Genomic DNA, 20,576 nt, shown 5'->3' with positions numbered 1-20,576 from the left:
TTCAAAAGTTTTACAGTTACACAAATGTTATGACTTATTTAAGACCACATATCTTAAAAGTTTTTCCTTCTTTATTAAAGTTTGTGCGAAGTCAAACTAATATAATCTTACTGAAACGGAGGGAGTATTAGTGATAATTTGAGGTGGAAATGTAAAAAAAAAATTTATTGTCTTTATAGTATTTGTATTATTTTATTCTATTTATTTTATCCATAGATTTGAATTTGGGTGAATGATGTAGGGTTAGTTTCTTAACCACTGGTTTTTATATTGATTTTGATAGAAATTGAGCGTTTTAAAGATGATGTGGGTGGTGGTGGTGGAGATGCCACAGAAAGGATGATGATAAGTAAGAGAAAAAGAAAACAAAAGTAAAAGAGTTATAAGTCATTAAATTGGGTCGGGAGGATAAAAAGTTAGGGTAGATTTTAATTGGATTCGGGTATTTAAAATTGGGGCGGGTCTTTTTATTTATGAGTTTTTATGTGATACTTCGTTTAAAATAAGGGTATATTTATGTCAAAATATAACGATAGAGTTATAATCGAACTGACAGTGAAACAAAAGATATATTTAAACTATTCTCAATAGTACAAGAATATATTTGATCAATTTCCGTTCTAATTTTGATTCTTTGAAGATTTGTAAGGAATCATTCTTTTTACTTTTGTAGGAGTATGGAATTATCTTAAGAATCTGTGTTGTCTGCAACTCCCTTGTTTTTGTTGGAAAAAGCGGCACGCCTTCATCTGGTTGTGAGACTCAACTCACCTTTCAAAAACTACTGAATTTAAAGAAAGCTCTTAATAAAGAAAATAATAAGGTAACAAAATTCAAGTAAAAGATTTATAAGTGGTATAAAATCCAACATCTAAACCAAAAAACGTTGTTAGAGAATTGCTCATCCATCGTTATGGATTAGGGGTATTCATGTGTTTCGATTTGGGTAGATTTTTCCCCCAAAAAAAAAATTAAAACCAACTAAGTCAATTTTTTAAATATGAGAATCAAACCAAACTAACGGAATTAGTTTTAATCCGTTCGATTTTTGTCGATTTTATTGGATTTTTTGATTTTTTTGTCTGTTTTTTCTAAAATATATAACATACACTGTGAAACACATTCCACCTACTATAAGAGTATATTCTAGCATAATACTACCAAGCCAATTATTCTTCAAGAAAAATTATTATTTACCAAGATATCTTGATAAGAATTGAATTAAAAAGTGATGAATAATTTAAAGATTCAATTAAAAATAAATTAATTTTAAGATAAAATATATTCTTGGCCTTATCAAAATAAAGATACAAACCAAACTAGAAAGTAAAGGTAATATCTAAATTACTATAAAGGCAAAGAATGTAAACCAATAGTACAAAAGATTTACCGTAAAATTGTATGAGATTTACATATGAAATGTATGATATATATATATATATATATATATATATATATATATATATATATAGTATATGTTTTAAATAGATATTTATATACTGTTTGGTTCAGTTTTTTGGGTTATTTTTGGCTTAGAACCAACTAAACTTTATCGGGTGTTAAAATTAAATCAAACTAAAAAAATAACAATTTCTTTTTTGGAAAAATGCATTAGTAACCCCCCTCCAAATCTATGACCGAAGTTCCTACTATACACCTTTCTTTTCCGAGGGTCCTATTACCCCCAAACTATTTTAAAGTAGAATAAATTTACCCTTAAACACTACAATCAGATTTATTGGGAGGAGAATTACACGCCCTAGACAAGTGTATATTTCATTAAGAAATATTTTTTTCTTTTCTTTCCCTTATTTTTTTCCTTCTCTTTTTCTCTTCTTGGTTTACTCATGTCACCACCAAACTAGACAACAAAGTTTCACACCATGTTCTAAATTTTGGCCTCTAATTTATTTATTTTTTCTTTTTTTTGCTAAGCAGGCTTGTGGCCTTTAAATCGCTATTGTGGTGGAGGTTTTCTGGTTAGGTTTCTATCATTGGTGATTATGAGGGCATAAAAATGGTGGCTTTTATAATTAAGAGGTAAGTAATGGTAAATGATGTGAGTATATGTGTGTTTGCTGGGTAACAAAAAAGACTTCTTTCCGTTTGAAATTTCAAAAACTCCATATTTTTTTGACATAAAAAAGGTTTTTCGGTGATGGATATTTCTAGATCTTAGTGGTTTTGCTTTACATATGTATAAATTTTTCATGAAAGTATGATTTGTGTGTTCGAGATCTCGAGAGAGAGGAAGAAGACTAACAGAAAAAAATAAAGAAGAAGGCCAAAAAAGTCACCGGCGAATGCTGTATGTTGTCGACAGAGAGGAGAAGAAGTAAAAGACAATGAAAAAGAAAAAGTAAGAAAGTATATTTTTAATTTTAATAAAAGTAAGAAAGTAATATTTTAAAATATTTTTTTCTTCTCACACTCTGAGAGAGAGAGAGAAAGAGATACACACTGCCACCTAAGCCTTTAAGGTGCAATTAATTATACTTTAAAATAGTACAAGGGGTAATAGAAATTCTGAAAAGAAAAAATATGTAGTTAAAAATTCGGTTATAAGTTGAGGGGGTACTTATACATTTTTTTTTTCTTTGGTTTGAGTCGATTTTTGATTTGATTCAGTTTTTCGACTTTCCATGAACACCCAGTGACAAACTCACAATGCAAGTTTTCCGTGGAGTATTAATACTCCGTAACTTTTCTCAGGTATAGTTTTTATTTAATGGACCTCAAAAATTAAAAAATAGCAATTTTATTATTGCATAATTAAATTAAAAAGAAAAAATATAAACAAAGCTGCCACTTTAATTTTTCCAAGGCAAATTAGAGAAACGACGAAAAGAGTCACGGGTGGCGAGAGGTGAAAAATTTCTACCGGTATTTATATCAATAAATATAATATATGTGTCTTTTGTTACAAAATAAATACTATAAAGTAGATAAACTGAAGACAAGTATAGAGAGAAACTGATATATTATTCAACTTCAAATTCATGTACATAATAAACTGAAAACTCCTTTATTTATAGAAGAAAGGAAGCAGCTACGAGGCTTTTCAGAAAGCAACTGCAAGGCTTTTCTTTAGCTGTTTGTAAGCTGTCTGCATGAGCTGCTTGCAACCTGCATGTTTAATAAGAAGCTGCTGCAAATCATTTTATTGAGCTGCTTGCAACCTGCCTGCATCAGCTACTTGTAGATAAACTTCTACAGAGTACTAAATGGATAATCTTCTTCAGGAAGATTATCTATAGCAGAGTAATAAATGAACATCCACAATATAATTATTTTCATAACACTCCCCCTTGGATGTTCATTAAAAGATAATGTGCCTCATTAAAACCTTACTAGAAAAAAATCCGGTGGAAAAAAATCCTAGTGAAGGAAAAAGAGTACACATATTTAGTAATACGCATTGCTAGCTGCCTCATTAAAAACCTTATAAGGAAAACCATGTGGGAAAAACCTTAGTAAGAAAAAAAGGGTACATCGCGTATTTTACTCCCCCTGATGAAAACCTTGCTTCAAATATTTAAGTTTTCGCATTCCAATCTTGTATACCATCTTCTCAAAAGTTGAAGTTGGTAAAGATTTAGTGAATAAATCTGCCGGGTTGTCACTTGAACGGATTTGTTGCACATCAATGTCACCATTTTTTTGAAGATCGTGTGTATAGAATAATTTTGGTGAAATGTGCTTCGTTCTATCTCCTTTTATAAATCCTCCCTTCAATCGGGCTATGCATGCAGCATTGTCTTCGTATAAAATTGTGGGTCTTTTATCACATTCTAACCCATATTTTTCTCAAATAAAATGAATCATTGATCTCAACCATATGCATTCCCTACTTGCTTCATGAATCACTATTATCTCAACATGATTTGAAGAAGTAGCAGCAATAGATTGTTTTGTAAAGCGCCATGATATGACAATACCTCCACATGCAAACACATACCTAATTTGAGATCGAACTTTATGGGGATCGGATAAATAACCTGCATCTGCATAACCAACAAGATCTGTACTACCTTTATTAGCATAAAACAAACTCATATCAAGAGTTCCCTTTAAATATCGCAATATATGCTTAATCCCATTCCAATGTCTCCGTATAGGAGAAGAATTATATCTTGCTAGTAAATTAACAGAAAATGCTATGTCAGGCCTTGTAGCATTAACAAGATACATAAGTGCATCAATTGCACTGAGATAGAGTATTTCAGGACCAAGGAGTTCCTCATCCTCTTCTGGAGGTCAGAACGGATCCTTATTCACTTCAAGTGATCGAACACCCAATTGGTGTACTTAATGGGTGCGCTTTGTCCATGTAAAAGCGTTTTAAGACCTTTTCTGTATAGACAGATTGATGAATAAAGATCTCGTCTGCTAAATATTTAATTTGTAGACTAAGACAAAGTTTTTCCCTTTGGAGCTCTTCTGGAGTTCCTATGATATTTATGCCATTAACATAAACAACAAGTATAACAAACTATGATGTTGTTTTCTTTGTAAAAATGCATGGCAAATGCCTTCATTTACATAACCTTCATTCATCAATTCAGTGAGGCGATTATATCACATGTGCCCAGATTGATTTAAACCGTACAAAGATCTTTATACTCTGATTGAATGCATTTCACGATGCTTTGAACTATATGCTTCAGGCATTTTAAATCCTTCAGGGATTTTCATGTAGACTTAATCAAAAGAGTCATATAGGTTATGCCTTGCATTTAGATGGCATGACATCTTCAGGTGTCTGGACTACAGATCCGATCCTCACAATCTTTTACAATATTGTGTACTATATTGTATCAAATATATCATTGACGATCATTTCATATCGGTTCGCAAGCGACATAATTTGTTGAGATCTCATCACTTTCTTTATTTTCAGGTACCTGAACTTCTTCCGGAGTTTCATGAAATGTTATGTCGTGGGCTCTTCCAGAGCTTATTTCCTCCTTATTATGATCATTTTGATCATTTGCTCCTATTCTTTTCAAGGATTGTTACCTTTGGAACCGATTGGTCTACCACGCTTCATGCGTACAGTAAACTCTATCCTTCAGGGACTTAATTTTAATAGGAGCATTTGCAACTGAAATATGATATTTAATTTTGGATCAGCAAATGCTTCTGGCATTTGACTTGAATTATCTTCTAAGCGAGGATCATATTAATGATAATTCGATTCATATAGCATATTTTCCAACTATTTTATTCCATCCCCCAAATGTTAGAAAAACTAACATATATCCCAAATCTTCTTTGGAAAATATATCTTTGTGCATTGTGGTAGAGAAATTAATCATATACCACACATCAAAAGTTATTAGATAGTAAAAATATTTGGTTTCTGATCCTAAACCAATTGTGAGGGGATGACTTATCATATTTTATTGGTCTGATGCATACAAGTGCTGATGTATGCAATTTAGAAAATCTTAGACCAACACATGAGGCTTTGTTCTCATAAGTAATAGTTTAGCCATTAATAGGAGGTATTTAATACTAAACTAGCTTGGATATAAACCAACATCATCAAGATGAATTATCTTGATTTCATAATCTGAAAATTGTGCTCTTAGTTGAGAAAGACAATTTCAAATGTCAAACTGCAGGTTGACAATAAATATACATGTAATCATCTTATATATGCATCTATAAGTGGTTCACATGATAAGTGAATGGGCTCATATTCACCTTTTATATATTTTAGAATTCGGGGGTTTTAGTCCCAACTTTAGTTGGTATAATCAAGTTATTATGAGAACAAGCAACACAAGAGAATTCTTGAAGAATCTTCTAGTTCTTCAATATATGCTTATCTGAATTCTCAAATAGCTCATTTAAAAATGGCAAATGAAAACTTAAAGTTTATCATGGCATGTGCTATCTCTAAGTAAACTTCTGATTTACTATGGCATAAACTTTTGTATCAGTAAACTTCTAATTTACTGTGGCTACTTTTGTATCAGTAAATTTTTGATTTACTGTGGCTGCTTTTGCCTTAGTAAACTTCTGGTATACTGTGATATATGATGTAGTATAAATTTGAAGAATAAGGCGAGTAACTTCTTACATACATATTTACCCCATATGATTGTGGAAACATAAAGATTTTCAATCTTTCAATCATTTGTAGTCTCAATATGATAGCCATTTGTATCAGTAAACTTCGGGTTTACTACATCATATGTTTTGACCATAATCATATAATAAGAATGACATATTTGTATATAAGCTCTCCGAGAGCCTTCGTTTATTATCCACAATCTAATATTTATCGGACACTACTGGTGTCATGTGTCTTCTAGACAAACATCTAGCTCTTCAGGAGTTGTTGATACATTTTGTACTATCAAATATTGCTCAGACACTTCTGGTATCATGAGAGAAAATCATAATCAAATAAACAATATAAAGACAATTCTAAATTTATAAATGTAAGAAATCAAGAATTTCAATATTTTTACCACCAACTTTGTGTCTCCTTCAGGGAGAAACGCCATTAACATATGAATATTTTATATCAAAGCGGCAACCACATAGTCATTACATCCTTCAGGGAAATATACATGAGTTGTTATTTTCTTCGGGGTAGTTAATAACAACTAACCATAATATATCAATGTGATTGTAGTATAAAGCATTCTACAAGAATGATTTTGCCTTAGAATGATACTTAATAAAATTATCCAAGATGTTTTACGTACAACAGGTACGTGCGACAATGATCTTTATGCCACAAAAATAATATTTATATCATATGTTATTCTAGCTCTTCCGGAGGTGAGTTATGGTATTTCTTCATTCACTACAGGGAATGAAAATGTGCTTCAAAAATAAGTTTGAATAGCTCATTATTTTATTTACACACAGAAAGACACTGTTTCATAATATTTTTCTACTTCGGGAGAAAATTTTAATTGTGTTACTTCTTCAGGAGCAAATTAAAATACGAAAAATTGAGTATATATTCTCTCAATCATATTACCTCTTATGGAGGTGAATTGTAATATATTTACATCAAGAGCACGTTCATATTTACGACTTTATTAATATTATCACATTCACTTCATGGAATGGATTAATATTTATCAGAAATTCTCATCCTTCAGGAAATCGAATATAATTATCTGAACGCGCATTAATCACATCAATTGTGATGCTTCAACCTCTTTTAAAATATTTACTACTTCATGAGCAAATCGATGCGTGCATGTAATATAGAGAATATTTCTCTAGTTTATCTTTAATTGTAACCATAGAAAGCCTAAATTATCACTTCTGGTGGTCATAGGCATATACCACTTCTGGTGGTTAACAAAATTTAGTTACAATGAGATATACGAAACATAACTACTTCTGGTGGTTGTATATTTCTTGCAAACTCTGCTGGAGTTTAAGTGGATCTAACAATGTTATCCACTTTGTAATCCTTTATTAAGATAATTAGGATGAAAACAAATACCAAAATAGGTACTATATACGTAACATATAACCAAGCAAGCGATGCTAATGATATTAAAATATAAGCAAAAGACTCAAATTAAATTATGCAAATTTGGCCATACCAGATGTAAGTGATATCTATATCACTACTGCCAAGAAGAAAAACTCACCACCTCAAGGATATAATCTGCCTTATGATGCTCGTTATGAACAAGATCTAACCACGGACATAAGAGTGTCGCCTTACATCGGAGACGAACACTGAAATAGAAATTAAATTCGAAGAAAGTGCTCAAAATGGCAGAGTCTCGTGCTGATAACGTGTTATAAAATAAATACTATAAAGTAGATAAACTAAAGACAAGTATAGAGAGAAACTGATATATTATTCAACTTCAAATTCATGTACATAATGAACTGAAAACTCATTTATTTATAGAAGAAAGGAAGCAGCTGCGAGGCTTTTCAGAAAGCAGCTGCAAGGCTTTTCTTTAGCTGCTTGTAAGCTGTCTGCATGAGCTGCTTGCAACCTGCATGTTTAATAAGAAGCTGCTGCAAATCATTTCATTGAGCTGCTTGCAACCTGCCTGCATCAGTTGCTTGTAGATAAACTTCAACAGAGTACTAAATGGATAATCTTCTTCAGGAAGATTATCTATAGCGGAGTAATAAATGAACATCCACAATATAATTATTTTCATAACATCTTTTAAATACATTTTTGTTTACATTTAATTACCGTGGATATTTTCGTTTTTTATTTATCGCTTTACCCTAAAATATTTGTGATTTACATAAATAACAAAATAAGTATTCTCCGAAGTAGAGTAGGACTTTGGGTCGGATGGTGATTTTTTTAATGAACCGGGTTAAGACAAGAGATGAGTCGATTTAATCTGGCGCAACCACGTGGCACTCCGTCCAAAATATAAGTATATTTGTTCCATAGTATAACTATAGGATATGAAATAGCCAAATAGTATAACAAAGAGTATATCTAAAATATATTTATAATACATGGGTATATTTGACCTTTTTCAGATAAATATATTGTATGTGTCTTTTATATAAAATTATCGTGTGTAGACATTTAAATTTTACTTGATTTTAGTGTCTACACCATGTATATTCATAAAATATTATTGCTATTTGACGTAAATATCAAATAACTATTCTAAAAAGTTGAGGAGGAGCCGAGGAGGTTGTTTAAGAGATTGATCGTAGCTAGTTTGGTACGAACGATAAAGAATAATTAATTTTGAGATGAGTTTATCCTATGTTTGATAAGAAAAAAATTGCGATAAATTAATCTCGATATTAGTTATCCCGAAATTATAGTATTTTTTTTTTTATTTCTATGACAGAATGAAATAACTAATCCCAAAATAACTAATTTCCAACCAAACAACTCACGAGTTTATCATTTTATCTGCACGTTGTGACGACTTTAATTAATTCGCCACTACGATTTGGCTGGTGGGACAAAGGCTTCAGACACTAGATAGAGAAAAGCAAAATCAGGATATTAATGTTTTTTGTGTATAATATTAACATAAAGACGCTTTATTTGATTTATTCTAATTTCAAATTTTCAACTACCTTTAAGTTAAACTTCCTTTCGTTATATTGCGGTTTCAGTGAATATCGGATCTTCGTAAATGCAGAGGCGGATCAAGGATTTAAACTCTATGAGTTAAATTTTTAAGGTTTATAGCGTTGAACCCATTATATTTTTAAAGTTATGAGTTCATATCAACTACTTTTGTAATTTTAATGTATTTTTACATATAAATTTTTACTCACACCACATCCGCCCCAGCATAGATAGTATTAGAAAATTATTCCACTTTTCTATTGAGTTGCGTGACTTATTCCTACTTAAGAGTTTTAAATAGACGAGTACTATCAAGACTTTGTGGTAGTGAAAGTTTTTACACAATGGGTGTGATTTTAATTTTTACTATCCTTATTATTCGTTATACCCTAGTGTAATTAAAATAACTAAAATATAAGGGAGTTGAGCTACATTTAAAAAAATTAAAATGGATCAAATTAAATAAATATGTCAGGTCAATCGCACCCAATATTTGATTAGATCAAGATGAGGAACAAAGTGCATATATTTGGTGATCAAGATGCGCGGTCGGACTAAGTAGCTCACAACCAAGGCCACCAAACTGAAAATCTTTTTTCTTTATTATTTTTCCATTCTTCTTAATTTGAATTATCAACTTGAACTAATAAAAGTTATTTTTCTGTTATTTATAATGACTTTATTGAAAAATAAACCCGAAATATTTATTTTTCTATATTTTGATAAATTCGTTTAAAAAGACAATATCTACTTATACATATGCAACTCTAATTGGCATGGTAGACTAACTTGGACTATACACAAAATAATCTGTAAATAAATTCATAATTAGCCAAACTCGCACAAGTCTAACTGATACGGTGATGTTTTATATAATTTAAACTCTTTAATTTATATTTGACACTTCATATCCTAGCTACTTCGATAAGAGCATATATCTATACCCAGCTTAAGTCTTGACAACTTAGGTAAATTATACTTTCTCAATGACACTAATAGCTTGTTTGGCCAAGCTTTTTCAAGCTAAAAGTACTTTTTTCAAAAAAAAAAAGTATTTCTTTTTAAAGTTAAAGTGTTTGGCGAAACTTTTAAAAGAAAAAAATACTTTTGAGTAGAAGCACAAACAGTTTTGGAGAAGCAGAAAAAAATAGTTTATTCTCAGGAGCACTTTTTGAGAAGCACATTTGAGAAAAATACAATTAGAAGCAATTTCTTACAGCTTGATTAAACACTAATTGCTGCTTAAAAATACTTTTCAAATTAATTAGTCAAACACAAACTCCTTCTCATCAAAAGCACTTTTAAATAAAAACACTTCTCAAAATAAACTGATTTTTCCAATTTGACCAAACATTATAAATTTGGCACCCTTGTTTTGGAAACTACTCTCCTCTTTTTCGGTGGATCAGGTAAACTTCAAGATTCAGGTACGATTTGAGTTTGGCCAGAGCTGTTTGGTAGGATAAGATTTGCAGCTTTAATGTAAGTTCATTTTTCCCCCCTCTCTTTTCGTTTTTAATTCGCTGTCTAATAAGTATTTATTATTGAGGTTCGATTAAATTGAATTTGTACTAAAAAGTCTCACCATAACATACGTCCATTCACCTCATGTCATAACAAGATGCATGGTATGCAGGGGTTTCTATATTTGATGTCAAAGCAGTAAAAATTTAGCAATGGCATGGGGTTCAATCCTTGAAAATGATAACGCCGCCCACTTATTTGTTCAGATGTTGATATGATCGTGATTTAATGTACAACTGATCAAGTTGTCAAATTGCAAAGGTGTACTATGAAATAATTGGCGTATTTAGATTTAAAATACAATGTGGACAATCTTTGATATGATTTCTCGTAGTGTTTTTCTTTTACAAGCCAACAACAAATGCTAAACTTAATGATTAAAGGTGTTAAAATAGGAAAACGTAAAATCTAAAATCACATGAAAATAAGTTATTTCAAAAGATTTAATATATCTCGAAAATCAATCAGATCTAATTGAAAATAATAAAAATTAAAAATGCAAATATACAAGTGATACCAACTAAAAGGCTAGTGCTTACTAGAAGATTCTTAGGCGTTTTTTGATTCGTGGGATAAGGGAAAACAATTTTGCGATGAAATGCAAAATTATTTTATCTCGTGTTTGATTGGATTTCTTATTTCAATATCAGTAATTTCGAAATTAGTTATACTATGATCGTGATATTAATTTGTAGCACATTTAATTTCGCCTCTGATCAAGGACAAGAAGGATTTATAAGAAAGAAGAAATGTTCTTGATTGGGTATTTTGATTACAAATCTTTATTGTAAATTTGCAAGGCAGAATAGCTTTGAAAACACTTGTATTTATTTCAATTTGATATTCCGGTCCATGTACTCTACAAAGTTTCATCCATATACTAATTTTACTTAATCAAAACAACTCTTTTAAACCCTCTGGACCTTGTATGCTCTTCACTGATCCTTGTCATTCATGTCCACCTCAGATTTTTATGCCACGTCATTATTTTTTCACTTCATTTCAAAATTTTCTACTCCATTTTTGATTTCTTTGCTATTTTCTACTCCATTTTAGATTTCTTTGCTATTTTCCCTCAAAATCATCTCTCAACACGCCTCTCTTCCTCTTCATGACTGCCCGTCGCCGGATTTGATCACTGGCTGGATGGCACATCTATTCCTATCGATGCTTTTCCCGTTTCCTCTTATCCTTACCACATTGTCTTCTTATTTTATATTTCTACTATCATATGGATTTTAGATATTGAAGCTATCGAGAGAGTACCAAATGTTGACGGTGACGAAGGTTACCGACTTTCGGTGGACGCGGCGGAACTTTGGCCGGATTTTTTGCCGGTAGTGACTCTAATATAGCCGGCGATATTCAATGAAGCTAACTCCGGCGACTTGTTGAGCTTTTTAGTCGTTGTTCGGTATCATTGCCGTCGGAGCAACACCACTAACCCCCACCTTTATGCCGCCACTTTCAACAACCTCCGCTAGAAACTACCTTCGACCACCGGGAATTCTCGCCGGTCTTTCTCATCTCCACTTACCTGGTGCGTTCTCTCGCCTATGTATGCCCCAATCTATAATATTATATACAACGAGCGAAACAAAATCGAATTTTGATTATAATTACACAGGGAACAAAAACTAGAAATTGGGATTTGGGGAATTCGAGGAGGGAAAATTTAAGGTGTGATTATCCTAATATGTGTAATATATATATATATATATATATATATATATATATATATATATATAGAGAGAGAGAGAGAGAGAAATAAAATCGAATTTTGATCGAATTTAGTAGTAATATATATGAAAAGGTGAAATTATTTTTTGAGTGTTTGAGGGTAGAAAGAAGGGGATGAAAAGGGGGGATAAAGGGAAAGAGTAGAAAAGTGCAAACAATGATTTGGCGATAATTAAATCAATGATTTGCACTAAGAAATTTGATTTAAATCTCATATCAGTTTTAAATCAAATTCATTGTTTATCCTCAGCTTTATAAGCGTGTATTTTACACATTTTGTCCAACTCAATAGATTCAATGCCATATAAGCTTGGTCAACGGTTTGAAGCGTTTAAAATACTAATTCTAATCGAGTAAAGTATCTGAACAAAATTTTGTGGAATACAAAAATTGGGATATCAAATCGAAACAAATAATGAATGCATACATCCGTAATTGTGACAGATAAATGTACTCGATTAAGGACCTATTGACTTGGCTTCCTTTTCACCAACCTTCGTATCTACTTAATCTTATCTTTAACCGTGGATATTGCAATGTGACTCCAAAATCCAACGCACACATCATAAAGTTCTTTTCAAGCGAGAATTCTTGGATACGAAGAGGCAATCCACGTACTTTTTTTTTTATGACCTTGACTCAACTTGTGTGCACTTAAATAATTTTGAAGAATACCTATTTTCATTCATTAGTATTCAGTAATTTATTGTTTGTAGGGAAGTTTTGACGTAATTGGTAAAGTTAATGTTATGTTATTAGGAAGTCATAAAATTGAGCCGTGGCAACGATCTCTTCCAAAAATATTGGGTAAATTTGCGTACAATAAACCCTTATGGTCCGATTCTTCTCCAAGTCCCGCGCATAACGGACTTAGTCCACTAGGCTGCCCTTTACTCTTTCTGTTAATAATGCTTAAATAGATGGAAAGAAATCATTCAACTTTGTTTGAGTAAGTTGAAATTTAAAATTTAATTTTTTATAGTAATACTTAACACTTTATTGACTACTATAACCTGTTTGGCCAAGTTTTTCAAAGTTGAAAAGCATTTTTTTTTGTTGAGGTGTTTGACTAAACTTTTAGAAGAAAAAGAGTATTTTTGAGTAGAAGCAGAAGCAGTTTTGAAGAATTAAAAAAAATAGCTTCTTTCCAAAAGTATTTTTGTGAGAAGCACTTTTGAGAAAAATACACTTAAAAATACTTTTTTATAGCTTGACCAAATACTAATTGTTGCTCAAAAGTATTTTTTAAATTAATTAGCCAAATACAAACTGTTTATTATTAAAACGTACTTTTTAAAAAAAACCACTTATCAAAATAAGCAGATTTTTTCAGCTTTGCCGAATATGCGATAAGTCACACGACAAATTAGCCACATATATTCTCTCTTTCTTTCCAAGAGGACAACGATATTAACATGAATCGCAATTCAACGAAAGTTGAGGCTATCAGTATGATGTACAATACTAAGAAATGGGAGTCCAGAACCCATTTGTGGTTCATTTGGACAAGTGTGACGAAAATATGTATTTAAAAAAAAAATAACATTTTTATATATAGCGCTCTTTTAAAGAGCGCTATGCTTTAACGGATAACGCTCTTTTAAACCGCGCTATACCTGTTTTATGGGCCCACCAATAAGTCTCCTGCGTTTTACTGACATAACAATAATTCAAATGTGGCATATGGAATGGCGTATGGAACGTACCATCGCCAGCTTGATGAATGGGATTCCCGACAAAAAGTTGGGTAACGCGGCGGTACCAGGGCATATAGAGCTGGATAGTCTCCGTCTGGATCTTTGAAGGGGGCGGCGGTACCTGGGCATCTAACGCGGCGGTACCAGGCCGCAAGCGCTGGACTACACGGGGATGGAGATCTCTGTCCTTCATAAAATCCCACATGTCGTCCACTCTCCTGGCGCAGAGAGTCTGGGCCAGTAACTCTCCCTCCCATACGTAGGCGGACCTATGATCGCCCTGTAACACTAATAGCTCATCGGAGACAGGTCCGGGATGCATAGGCGGCACGTCCATGTCGTCTACTGTAAATTAAACAACATTAATTGTATGTTTGATCTGTAAATAAAATAATTATTTTTTATAATTATATAATATTTAATTGGACCAAGCTATTTAATTGGTCCGGTATCCAGGCTCGATATTTGATGCCCAGTAGGACCAAGCTATCGTGAGTTCTTGTGTGTGTCAATTTTATTATTTTCGTAATTTTGTATGTTTGTTTTGTAAATTAAATAATTAATTTTTATCATATTTAGTTGGACAGAGTATATACCTATGGGTTCCAGGCTCGATATTTGATGCGCAGTAGGACCAAGCTATCCTGAGTTCTTGTGTGTGTCAATTTTATTATTTTTGTAATTTTATATGTTTGTTTTGTAAATTAAATATTTTAATTTTTATCATATTTAATTGGACAGAGTATATACCTATGGGTTCCAGCCTCGATATTTGAGGCTCAGTAGCACCAAGCTATCCTGAATTCTTGTGTGTGTCAATTTTAATATTTTCATAATTTTGTATGTTTTGTTTTATAGAGTATATACTTATGGGTTTCAGGCTCGATATTTGAGGCCTAGTAGCACCAAGCTATCCTGAATTCTTGTGTATGTCAATTTTAATATTTTCATAATTTTGTATGTTTATTTTGTAAATTAAATAATTAATTTTTATCATATTTAATTGGACAAAGTATATACCTATGGGTTCCAGGCTCGATATTTGAGGCCCAGTAGCACCAAGCTATCCTGAATTCTTGTGTGTGTCAATTTTAATATTTTCATAATTTTGTATGTTTGTTTTGTAAATTAAATAATTAATTTTTATCATATTTAATTGGACAGAGTATATACCTATGGGTTCCACGCTCGATATTTGAGGCCCAATAGCACCAAGCTATCCTAAATTCTTGTGTTGTCAATTTTAATATTTTCATAATTTTGTATGTTTGTTTTGTAAATTAAATAATTAATTTTTATCATATTTAATTGGACAGAGATTGTGTTTGATCTATCAGTATAAAAGATACTTAAACTACATGGATTCTATGCTAAAAGGATCTATATTTTACTACGCTAAAATGGCACTAGTCTTAAAGTAAATAAATAATCTAAAGTTGATAAAAATAACAAATACATTTTAATCATAAAACAAACACAAAACACTAATATCTTAGTCAGGATAAAAATAACATACTAGTTTAATCGCAAAAAAAAAATACAAAACATGGAAACACATTCAAAACAACTAATATGCATTATTATACGAGTTTTGACATAAACTAAATCGGAATACCTCGATTTATGTTTTTCGGAAAGTCGATGAATTAAAAATTTGAGTCCGAAATGAGAAAACCACAACAATAGAAGGCTTGGCTAGGATGTGGGACCTACAATCTTATCTTTTTGTGTGACGGGTGGGGTCCACTACAATTTTTTTAGAAGGAAATTTTTGTGTGTGTTTTGGGGGGGGGGGGAGGGGGAGGGGGGCGGTTAAGAATTTTTAATTTGGGGGAGGGTTTGAGTGTGGGGAAGAAGGAGGGGACCGTTTATTTATCTATGTATAACGCGGTATATAACTGCGCTATACATATATAACCCGTGACCAGATGGCGTTATATATATATATATATATATATATATATATATATAGTGCTTTTTTTGAAGTAGCGCTATACTTTAATGGTCAAAACTCCGTTAAAGCATAACGCTCTTTAAAAGAGCGCTATATATAAAAATGTCACTCTTTTTTTTAAACACATATTTTCGTCACACTTTTTCCAAAAAATCACAAATGGGTTCTGGACCGTAAGATATGGACCTTATCCAGTGTTGCCACCGGAACAAACCTCGGGACCTGGATCTTATAAATGAATGACTCTCCGACGTCAAGAGGTCCGGACTTGAGACAGTGCTCATTTAATTATCCGGAGAAATAGTCGGCAATCAATCAAATGCTATTCTATCACTAATATATATCGTACGGAAGTAAGCAAAGATTAATTCCGGAAGCACAAAAGAGATTAGCTTCAAAGAAGAGAAAAAGAAGCTAGAAGTCTTATAGTCTGTTTGACCAAGGTAGAAAAATCAGCTTATTTTGAGAATTACTTTTTTTAAAAGTGCTTTTCAAAAAAATATTTTTGGAGAAAAACAGTTTGTTTGACAAATCAATTTAAAAAATACTTTTGAATAATAATTTGTGTTTGACCAAACTTTTCAAAAAGTACTTTTGTGTGTCAAATTACAAATAAGGACATGAAAAGATTTGTTTAATAGTTATTACTATTATATAAGTAGATAAATAATTATAAATATTTATTATTAAAGATAATAATTAAGTTTTTTATTTTATTTAAGTAAAATATAAAAATAAAATTGAAAAATACTTTATTCTTTCAAGATAATTTAAATATATCAAAAATCATCCAATAAATATGAAAGTTCATCCCAAAAGTCATTTTATATTACTTAATAGTTTAAACTAATTAAGGTTATTTTGGTATATATAATATTTTGTAAAAGGTATTTTTGGTAGGAAGAAAAGTCAAAACTGCTTCTGATTCTGCTTCTGGAGAAAAGTTATTTTTTTCTACTTTCTTCAAAATAGCTTCTGTTTCTTCCCAAAAGCACCCTCCCCCCAACAAAAGAAACTTGGTCAAACACCTCAAATTGAGGAAAAGAGCACTTTTTGAAAAAGGAAAAAATTTTTGGCATGATAAGAAGCTTGGCCACAATTTTTTTTTTTTTTTCTCAAAAATACTTTTTTTTCTAACTTGAGGTGTTCGGCCAAGTTTTTTTGGGGAAAAAAATACTTTTGGGAAGAAGCATAAGCTGTTTTTGAGAAGCAGAAAAAAGTGATTTCTTTCCAAAAGCAGAAGCAGAAGCAGTTTTGACTTTTCTTCTTACCAAAAATATCCTTAACAAAATATAGTATATACCAAAATAACCGTTAAACTTAATACTTAGGATATTAATGTATAAATATTTCTTATTATTTTTAGGATAACTTTCTAATATATAGTGACTTTAGGGATGAATATTTTTATATTTGTTGAATGATTTTTAATATATTTAACTTATATTAAAAGAATTAAGTACTTTTAAATTTATTTTCATATTTTACTTAAATAAAATGAAAAGATTAAATTATAGCATGTAATAACAAATTTTTAAGATTATTTATTTATTTATAATATTAACTATTAAGTAAATCTATTTATGTCCTTATTCGTAATTTGATACTTAAAAGCACTTTCTGAAAAACTTGGCCAAACACAAATTATTGCTCAAAAGTGCTTTTCAGAGTGATTAGCCAAACACAAACTGCTTCTCTCCAAAAGTACTTTTTTCAAAAGCACTTTTGAAAAAAACAATTCTCAAAATAAGCTGATTTCTCCAGCTTGGCCAAACAGGCTATAATAGCCCATTTGGATGAGCTTATTTTAAGTGAATTTTAAGCCAAAATAGCTTTTAAGTCATAAATTAGGAATTATATCTTTTGGCTTTTGACCTGTTTTTGTCATTTTAACTTAAAAACGAGTGTTTAGAATCAATTTTTACTTTATCCAAACATTACAAAATAACTTTATTTTGACTTTAAAACACTTAAAATAAACCAATCCAAACGGACTCTTAGTTTTTCCTAACTTGGAAGAAGATTTGGTTAATTAGACAATCAAATCTGCTTAGGACTTTTAGTTTGAAACTCAATCGAACCTTAAATGAGCAAACGGACAGTATAAGATTCATCTGTTTCTACGGATTTTTGATGCGTTACACAAACAAATACTTCCAAAGCCAGTAGAGAATGCGAATCGATTACTAATTTGACAAAAGAAAAGTGATTTCATATACAAAAAGGGAAAAGGTTAAAATTTTCCATCAAATATTAGAAATAGATGAATTTTGCCATTCGTTATCCTCTTCATTCATAATTCATGTCCTTGAAGTTACGTTTTGTATTTGATTTTTGCAATGATGGAACCCCAGTATAAAATAGGTGGACTTTACTTGTTCATTTTTTCAAGGAAAAAGATTAACTTTATCCCTCAACTTTTGATTGTGATTTAAAATTATTCTCAAGTTTAAGCTCAATTAGGAGTTAAGGGTAAAACACGAGACTCTTTTTTAATTAGGGGTTAAGGGTAAAATAACGAACCAAAAGTTAAAACGAAGAACATAATTATTCTTTTCTTTTAATTTTTTTAATTACATCCGGAAGGGGAGAGTGAATTCTACACTACTAATGGAATTTGAGTCTTTCACCGAAGCAAGCTGGCCTTGACTTCAAAGATAAAATTACTCAAATTCAAATAGTACATGAATAAATTTAAATTTTTTTTTAAAAATAGTAAAAGTTGCGAAAAGAAAGAAAATAAGGTGGGTTGTTTGTTTTATTATTTTTGGGGAGGAGGGAGGTAAAGGTTTTGGGTGGAATTTGGCTATTTTTCGGAAGGGGTCAAAGATTGAGATAATATGAGGGTCCCACTTTAATGGATTGGATACCGACAAGAAGCTGAAGATGACAAAGTGGAAAAAATGGGACCTACATTTGAAGATTACGTTACATTGGCAATGTTTTGTATTTTACTGAAATGAAATAGAAACACAAGCACTAAGGGTCGCCGTATGATATACGTGCGTCCCATATTTTGCCACGTGTTGTATCACAGTCCTTTCTATTGACTATATTACCCCTACTACTGTATGTAAATGGGATTTTTCGAAGCAGTGGATCTAGAGAGTTAGGTTTGACGTAAAATTCAATAGTTTTTGTTCATAGTATGAATGTAGGGAAAAATGTCCGGAACTCTAAACTTCACAACTTTTATTTAGTTTTTTCTTAATTTTATGTGGTCCTTAATATTTATTTGGATTTTAAAAATTAATAATCTTGACCTCCTTAGTTGTTGATGCGGCAAAGAGCATAACTATACTCTCTTTTAGGTGCATGAGAAGAAAGAAAGAATATACATTGCATACTTTACCCAAATTGTATTTTTCTAGATATAATGGATATATATTTCAACTATGTATTTCTTTTTCTTTTGTCCAAATCTACAAAAGTTAGTTGAAACTCTATTTATTTTAACCAAATAAAAAGAAGATTTAGCCAAAAAAATAAAGTTCAAATGGTGTATTTTCTACGAAAAGAAAAAAATACTGTGTATTTTTATTTTTATTTTCATGCAACGACTATTTGATTAAATCATGCCTTTTTTTTCCGAGTCAAATTAGCAAATTGTTCAGAATTTTATTATTTTTAGCTAAAATATTTATTTAGCCAATATACGAAGTTCTATCAATATCTTTTTTTAGATGCAATGATAATATGTTAATATTTTCCTTTTTCTGACCAAATATGTAAAAGTAACTTGATTAAAATATCATTACCTTTAGCCACATAAAAAATTATAGTCAAAATAATGTTATTTCAAGTTTTTTAGACAGATTTTGACACGAAAAAAAATAATTAAATAGTTGATGAACTTAAAAAGATAAAAATATATATTTTATTATAAAGAAATGCCACATGGACAAAAAAATCCATATGACAGTGCGCGCGTCATACTCCCATGAATTTTCAGCGTCCCGGGGGTTGAGGCTATAAAATTTTCAAGTTTAGAGGGAGAGGTATTAATGACCACATGAAGTTTAAGAGGGAACTAAACAAAAGTTGCCAAGTTCAAGGTGGTCCCGAACTATTCTGCCTATTAAACCCGGTTCTTCACTAAAAAGTGGAAAACTACCTCGATGGGCATTTAATTATTATTTTAGTATTAACTTGACGTTGCTATAAGAATCTATAAATTTCAATCCGGATTCTCCCTCTGGCTTCCCTAAATCATACTCTATGTCAAGTCTATGTTTATGCTAAAATATACAAAGGAATCGAGAACAGAAAGACTAGTAAGTAGTAACTGTTATCTATCACTATTTGTAAAATAATTACGGAGAAAATAAAATAATATAAATATATAAAAAACAGAATTTAATCCGAGCCCACTGAATTCACAGTATTTCCTTAAGGAATTTAATCCCCTCCTAGTACCCAAGGTTGTGGATTATTTTCTCCCAGGATAGAACGAATTACACACTGGTGTAGCGATACTTCAAACACCAATGTTTCAGCGAACACTTACTGATACTTTGTTTGTAGTTAAAACAATGCAGAAGAAAGGAGGAGAAATCAGAAATTCGTATGGAAAATCTGAGAGAATGGACTGGTATTTATAGCTAAT

This window comes from Nicotiana tabacum, chromosome 2 (genome assembly GCF_000715075.1).
Source record: "Nicotiana tabacum cultivar K326 chromosome 2, ASM71507v2, whole genome shotgun sequence".
NCBI lineage: Eukaryota > Viridiplantae > Streptophyta > Magnoliopsida > Solanales > Solanaceae > Nicotiana > Nicotiana tabacum.
Note: the sequence above shows the minus strand (reverse complement) of the source record.